General features: G+C 38.8%; 1 pseudogene; it reads right to left on the minus strand.

The window, feature by feature from the left end:
• Window positions 1–1,109: 1,109 nt before the first annotated feature.
• Window positions 1,110–1,482, minus strand: LOC150022030 (ragulator complex protein LAMTOR3 pseudogene; annotated as a pseudogene).
• Between the last annotated feature and the right edge of the window lie 6,895 nt (window positions 1,483–8,377).

An 8,377-nucleotide genomic window follows, 5' to 3' on the forward strand; every position in this document is an offset into this window, starting at 1 on the left:
AGAAGCACATTCTAATTTAAAAGTTAAGTTCTTCTCAATTATTAATTATATATATATATTTTTAACTTTTAAAAATACTATTTTTATTTATTTATTTATTTATTTATTTGTTTGTTTGTTTGTTTGTTTTTGGTTTTTCAATTACAGTTGTCCCCTTTCCCCCCAATTTCTCTCACCCACCCCCTCTCCCACAATCATATCCCTCCCTGTTGTCTGTGTCAATGAGTCATTTATACGGGTTCTTTGACTAAACCCTTCCCTTACTTATCCCCCTTCTCTCCCTCTCCCCTCCCCCCTATTGACTGCTATTCTGCTCTTTGTTCTATTTAGTTCCTTTGTTTGTGTTGTTCTATTTTATTTATACTCATGCATTGAAAAAGATGGCTGTGGTATCATGGTTACATACATATCAATATTGGAAACAGAGTTCAATAATGAATCACAACCAAATTTTATAAAGAATACACAAACATTAAAACACTGATTGGTTATAGAAAGCAGAGTGGGGGGGGGGCATCAGCTATCATTTTCATTAAACAACAGCACCCTCTAAGGAGAATTAGATTAATTAGTAATATTCATCCATACTGTAAAATAATATAAACAGAGGAAAGTTAGCAATTGTACTGATTTTATTACTTTTACTAAGTCATTTTGTCTTTCCCACACTCAATGCAAAGAAATAAAACAATATGAAAAAAATGTCCTCGTTATTATCCACAGTAAAAAGGATCTATTTCATTCTGCAAACCTGGCAGAGTGTACAAGAGGCAGCACTGCATGCTTCAAGTGGATCAAAGTAACATTTTGATTCTGACCCACTGAATAGAATCTCATGCAGATCCGGTGACTGGACTAACTCCATGGGAGCTGTGATAGACTGAACTCTTTCTGTGGTATCCCCAATCTCAGTAAGTAAGACCTATATAAGAAAAGATAGCAACCAATCTGTCCATAAATTGTATCTATAGACTCTTTCTTTAGTGTAAGGTAGTAAAGGGTGCCTTTCTTGAGTTCATGGATACAAGTATTGTTGTGGTCTCAAGACTGCTAGATTGATATTGTGTCTGTTATAATGAAGATAAGTTAGACATCAAAACCATGTCAGATTAAGAAACTTCTGCAACTTGTCTCAATTCTCAAAATCATGGAGCCAGTTCCATATCTAGGCTGACAATTAGTCCTGTATTGGCATTGCGGCTGGCTATGAAACTCACCACCAAAGGTAAACAATCAAATTTAACCACCTGGTAGGTATTGTAGTGACAGATGATAGTTTTCTTTTCTGGAGGTCAAAGTTTGCTCCCTTGGACTGTTGCAAGGGCAAAAGTAGATAAGAAACCAGGTCTCAAAGCATGCTCTGGAGTGCTATCACTGGCCACTTTAATAACAGGCACTCCGTCTCTCTCTGACAAAATAATAGCATGGAGCCTTTCAACTTGGTAACTTTTTCTACAGGAATCACTTTAGGTCATCTGCCATGATGAACCTCTTTCTGCCACAGGTTCAATATCCATACCTGGCAAAGTGGCTCCAGTTACCCGGCTTTCTAGGCTGTCTGGTTCTCTCTCTCTTTTTTTTTTTTTCCCAGCTTTTCTTTATTGATTATATTGTTACAATAGTTCCAATTTTCTCCCCTTTACTTCCCTCCACCCAGCATCTCCCTCCCCCAGCAATACCCCGCCCCAAGTCCATACCCATGGTTCGTAAAAAATAACTATCCCTCCCTCTCAGATATTAAGACCCTTTGTAATCTTGTAAAGGACAATGGGCGAAGGTCTCAAGCTCCTCTAGCTGCTTCAAGCTGGACATGGTCGTCGTCCTACCTACCCTTGGGTCCAGAAATCCCTATTAATAGTGGGGGTGTGGAGGGGAGGGTGGCCTTCCCACATGGGGAAGGATCGTTCAGACTCCAGGTCAGTTGGCTGTCCCCGGACAACTGCGTGCTTGGTTTAACAAGCTGGCATCCTTGTTGTGTTCTGGGGGCAACAGATTTGGCGAAAAGGGTTAAAAGACATCATTCAATCCATAACCACTAGCTGACAAAAGCTGCTGTCTGGTTCTCTTGACAACAGGGTTCATGGCTGCTTCAAAGATCAGAAAGCTGCCATCACATGATTTGTATTATATTTTAAAACTACATTTAAATTCAATTGCAAAACATTAGGTCTACAGTGAACCCATTTGTGTTCCTTCCCCAATATATATATGTGTGTGTATATGTATATATGTGTACATAAATTGTAGAGGAGGAACAAATATTTCTACCCTCAAGGTTCTTCTGGCTTCTCTGATATTTAAATAGACATGAGACAGATTAGCAAGAGAAAATAAGCAAATGTAATACATATATATGGAACCCTGTAAGCATGAGAGAGTCAGAGACCCCCGCATGCAAGAGAGGTTCAGAGATAGAAAGGAGGACTGAGGTATGTAAGACATCTTGGGCGAGGGGTTGAGTTAAGGTGCCTTGGGGGCTTCAAAGGGTCATTGATGAGTGTTAAGAACAAAAGCTTAGTAAATAAAAGTTTACCCCACCTTTGATAATATCTTATTAGGGTCAAGGCCCCTAATTCAAATTCTTCTAAGTAGTTGGGATGGGGTGGGCAGAAGTTCCTCTTGAGCCTAAGGTTAAAACTGCCTTTCCTCAAAGTAGCCTGCATAATATTGATTCATTCTGGAGCCCCACAACATACGTAGAAAAACGTCCCTATATAAACATATACAGTATTCCCTCACTTATCATGGGTGTTACATTCTAGACCCCCACACCTCCACCCTGTGATAGGTGAAAATCCACGAAGTAGGAACCTTATACTTACTTTAGTATTTATATATATTTTAAGGTTTTATAAACCCTTCCCACACACTTATAAACCATTCTCAGTCCCTTATTAAGCTTTACCACTCTGTTATTAACCTTTTCCACACTTTTATAACACTACTTATGTTCTTAAGCATATTCTACACTCTTAAACCTACGTAACTTTAACAACGTACGTATACAGTACCGCAAAATCCTGCGATATAGTGAAAACTCCACAATAAATAATTAAATATAAATTTTTTAAAAATCCTGCGATACAGTGAGGCCATGATAAGTGAACCGTGATATAAAGAGGGACTTCTGTACATTTTTAAAATTAATTAATTTTGGGGGGCCTCCTTATACTTTTTTAAAATAATTTATTTATTTGTTTGTTTATTTTATTTTATTTTATTAGAGAGAGGGGAAAGGAGAAAGAGAGGGAGAGAAACATCACTGTGTGGTTGCCTCTCACTCATGCCCCCAACTGGGGACCTGACGTGCAACCTAGTAATGTGCCCTGACTGGGAATCGAACCAGCGACAGCTGGTTCGCAGGCCAACGCTCAATCCACTGAGCCACAGCAGCCAGGGCTATACATTTTTTTAAGTCAAGTCATAGCTGTTGTGCATTTTCTACCTTTTTTTGTATTTTCTAATTATTATTCAGTTAAAGTTTACTATTCAATATTTCTTCAATAAATTAATGTGTTGAATAATTTCTTTGATATGTGCTCATTTTATATTTATTTGAGAGTTATAACTGCATCCTTTATAAAAATTATTTTTTCAAACAACAAGTGTTGGCGAGGATGTGGAGAAAAGAGAACCCTAGTGCATTGTTGGTGGGAATGCAGACTGGTGCATCAGCTGTGGAAAACAGTATGGAATTTCCTCCCAAAACTAAAAATGGAACTGCCTTTTGATCCAGCACTTCCATTGCTAGGATTATACCTGAAGAATCCTGAAACCCCAATTCAAAAGAACCTATGCACCTCTATGCTCATAGCAGCACTATTTACAATAGCCAAGTGCTGGAAAAAGCCTATGTGTCCATCAGTAGATGAGTGGATGAAAAAATTGTGGTACATTTATTAGGTAGGATAGATAGAAAACCAAGGCAGGAAGGAAGAAGGACACGTGTCCCACCCACTGACTCAGCAGTCCTTAAAATTCTAGGTATCTTTTCCACTCTCTGGGAAAGAAAGCCTTTGAAACTGTGCTTTCATCCCAAAGCCTGAAAGTCTGGAAAGGGTCCATAGGGCCTAAAGGAAGAAGCTCATTAATACTTTTGGGTATTCACACCCAATCCTGGAAAGCTAGCACCACCTTTACCTGTTAATCAATATGTAACTTCTTCACCCCAATACCACCAACTGTATAAGTCCTCAGAACAAAGAACTTGCTCTCTATGACCACCTGGCCTTGGGCCACTCATGCTCAGATTCTTGCTCTTGCCACCCCTGCCCTTGCCACCCTTGCTTTTGCCTTTCTCCCCCACTTTAGCTAGGCCATTCTCTTCCACAAGATCACCAATAAACCCTGCTTGCTTGCACTCTAATAGACTCACTGATCTGTAGTTATTTACTATGTTAGTGAGAAGAGCCAAGTTTCTGGGAGTTTCTCCCATAATATTTACACAATGGAATACTATGCAACAGAAAGAAAGAAGGAAACCCTACCTTTTGCAACAGCATGGATGGAACTGGAGAGTATTATGCTAAGTGAAATAAGCCAGTTCGTGAAAGACAAATACTATATGATCTCAACTATAGGAGGAATTTAATGAACAAAGTAGAAACACAGGCATGGAAACACGGAACAGACTGAAAGTGGGAGGGGGATAATGGTGGAAAGATGGAGAAGGGACTAGACAAAGAACATGTATGAATGACCCACAGACATGGCCAACAGTGTGAGAATTAACTGTGGGGGGCGGGGGACAGAGGAGGGCAAACAGGGAAAAATTGGGACAATTGTAATAGAATAACAATAAAGAATGATATTTTTAAAATCCCACCTTGGCTCAACAGTAACAAAAATTATTTTTCAACATCGGTCACTTTTCTCTAGAATGAAATCATGTGGTCTTTCTGCTGCTCCAGGCTGCACCATTCACGTTGCTGCTAGTTTCTGGGTTCCTTAAGCACAGCCTATCAATAATATGTGATTCCCTCTGCTTGGACATCAGGTAAATGTGTGATGAGCCTCACTTCTACTCACTTCTCTTTCCCTTAATTTTCCACAACACCACCACTGCTATTATTTTTTTTTTAATTTTTATTATAATTTACTTATTTATTTGTTTGTTTATATAGTTATTTTTGAAGAGAGGGGAAAGGAGAAAGAGAGGGAGAGAAACGTCACTGTGTGGTTGCCTCTCACTTGTGCCCCCAACTGGGGACCTGACGTGCAACCTAGTCATGTGCCCTGACTGGGAATCGAACCAGCGACACTTGGCTCGCAGGCCGACGCTCAATCCACTGAGCCACAGCAGCCAGGGCCTACCACTGCTATTATATAAAAGGTTTTAGGCTTTACTGAAGAATTTGGTCAGTAGCAGATATCTGTCATGTGTGACTAATCAGAATCTTTTGAATACCTTCTTCATGTTTTGATAGTTACCCATGGTAGAAATCTTTCCATCTAAATGAAGAATCCAAACACATAATTCCTAGCTTTCTTGCTGCTGGGTGCAGATATGTGGATAAATTATGCCAATCAGATGCATCAGAAACAGAAGCAAATTAGTTACACAGGGCATCCATTTTCCTGTTACAAAACTAAGCATCATGACAAGATGTACCAATGGCCTATTTTACTCAATTATGTTGAACAAAGGAAAGTAGCTGCAAAAGAATACACACTACGTGACTCTATTTATATGAAATCTAAAACAGGCCAATCACATCTGTGATGACAAAAATCAGAACAATGCTTAGCTATGGATGTTTGAAGCATATTGCATAGAAAGAAGTGTGAGGAAAAGTTCTCAGGTGCTGGAAGTCTTCTCATTAAATGGACTCCTCTCTCTTTCTCTCTCTCTCTCTCTCTCTCTCTCACTCTCTCCCCTCCCCTCCTCTTTCCTTTCTCTTTCTTTAATCAGTTTTTAAAAAAGAAACCTGGCTGGATAGTTCAGTGGTTAGAATGTCATCTTGATAAGTTAAGATTGTGGGTTTGATTCCCACTCAGGGCACATGTAAGAATCAACCAATGAATGCATAAAACAGTAGAACAACAAATTGATGTTTCTCTCTCACACACACACATACACATACATTCCCTTCCTCTCTCTCTAAAATCAAATAAGTTTAAAAAAAAATTTTAAACTCATTGAATGGTACATGTAAATTCTCTACATTTAATGCAAGTTATAGCAGTTTTAAAAAATAAAAGTCTTTCAAAAGAAACTCAGTCTTATTTCTTAATGAAAGTTGTAATAGCAACATTCTGAACTCTTTGGTCAATGTTAAGTAAAATGTATTAGTTTAACATCATCTTCTTCTAACCCAAGAACCTAGACATGGGAGCAATAAGTGAAAAACATGCTGAAACACCAGAGAAAAGCTTTTTTAAAAAAATATAATCAGTTTGCATGAAATCATGTCTGACTAAAATGTAGAAATGGAAGAAAGAGTTCTACTTGTCACTTATAATAAAAATAAACCTAAGATTAGTCAACTACCAAGGAGAACATATTATTTTTCTGCAATTTTTCATATTAAAAAATATTAAAGTTACACAGTACATAGAAGACCTTTTTAGAAAGTATTTCAAAAACTAATGAAAAAATTTTGTACTTTAAACTGTAAATGAGGGGTGTTTGGTTTAATGAAATATAAAAGCACTCATAGGAAAAAATTATTCTTCTCTTGTTTTTTTGTTTTTTACCCTCCATGCTTATGACTGTTCTCATATCCTTGACTTCCTTAACAAAAAAATGTTGTTTATTATGTAATATACTGGTTTAGTGGCAGTAAACAAACCAACCAAGGAAATAAAAAGCAATAAGAGAAGTTTGTACAAAATAGAAATTAAAATTAATTTTCCTCCCACATAGCTTTTCAAGCGTAAGGATGCAACAGCTCCACCGTATTCAAGGATCCAGATTTTTATCTCATTGCATTGCCATCTCTAGGGTGCATCCTGCATTCACATTGTCCAGATAGCAGAATTAGTATGCATCAGTTCTTTCTATTTTACTGCCAGATATTAGTGGAGAACAATTGGCAGACAGTACCACAGTTATCTTCTGATGTTTTACGCATATAGATGCTCCATAAACTTGATCACTTGGGAGCAACTGCCATTTGTATTTATATTAGAAGGCACAAAGAATGGACTGCCATTCAAATATGGCAAAGTAACGCCTATTTACCCTCATTGCCATTACCCAAAATCTCACTGAAATTATGATAAAGAACTTTTTAAAAGAAAAACTTAAAAATTCACAAGCACAAAAAAAATGAGAGAGGAGATAATTGCAACCAAGAGATGTCAACAGAACAGACTTATAATAAGTGATTTAGCAGACTAGAAGTTAAAATAAAATGTTTGTAGTAGGGGAGAGGTGGAGGATGCCAAGAAGCATACTTATTAGGCTTCCAAACCATTGAAAGCCCAGAAATTAGAGCCACAAGTTGTCTCTACATGTGGGAAGTAGATGAGGCTGAAAATAAGAGGACTGGCCCATGCAGCAGACCCCCCCTCTCTTCGCAGCTGAAGGGTCCAAGGGAAAGACGGAGTCAATACAGCTTGGCTTCAGGTGCGCCGCAGGAGTTGCCGGTGTTGACTACAACGTCAAACCGCCTTAGGGACTCCGGCTCCGGATTTTCTGTCGGGGTTTACTCCCTTAGCCTTTCCCCTGAAGAGGTATGCCACAAGGCAGCGGAGGTTTTTGGGCAACAGCAGACCCTCCATATCACCCTGCCCAGGCTCTGTAGCTTCAGCTTCACTGGAGAGGACACTCCAGCATCATCACAAGATGTCGATTCAACACGGGAGGAGACAGATACCGTGTCACTCCCGAGTTGGACTGCACAGCCATTCTCGGCGGTGCAGATAGACTCTTAAGAAGCTACACCATCGTCTCTCGAGATGGACGGCTGCCGACGGACAACAACGGGACGGTTGAGCACCTGTGTAAAAGCAGTTCAACCACTGAACCTCTTCTCCACCCCCTGCCCCTCACCCCAGCCAAGTAATAGACCCTCCCTCCTCTGCAAGGCCTTTGGGAGAGATGTCTCCAGAAAAGTTAAACAGATAGTTTAGTCAACTTGTTAGCCTATATTGAAAGCAGTTTTATAATTCTGTGGGAAGTTTAGAGATGAAATAGCAATATATAGAGAGAACACATAAGCAAATAAAAAAAAAAAAAGAGGGTATTACCATTAGAGAAAAACAAAGACTTGTATAAGAATGGATATTTAACCATTGTATACTACCTAGCTCAGCTAAGAGAAGTATTTGCATAGTCATCATAATGTGAGAACTTAAATATTTGCTTATGTTTCTGATATAACTATATTGAGGAGATGGTGACTGGGAAGTGTGTAGGTGGTAGAAAGGAGAT

The sequence above is a fragment of the Furipterus horrens genome, unplaced genomic scaffold, assembly GCF_987537825.1.
Source record: "Furipterus horrens unplaced genomic scaffold, mFurHor1.1.pri manual_scaffold_1, whole genome shotgun sequence".
Taxonomy (NCBI): domain Eukaryota; kingdom Metazoa; phylum Chordata; class Mammalia; order Chiroptera; family Furipteridae; genus Furipterus; species Furipterus horrens.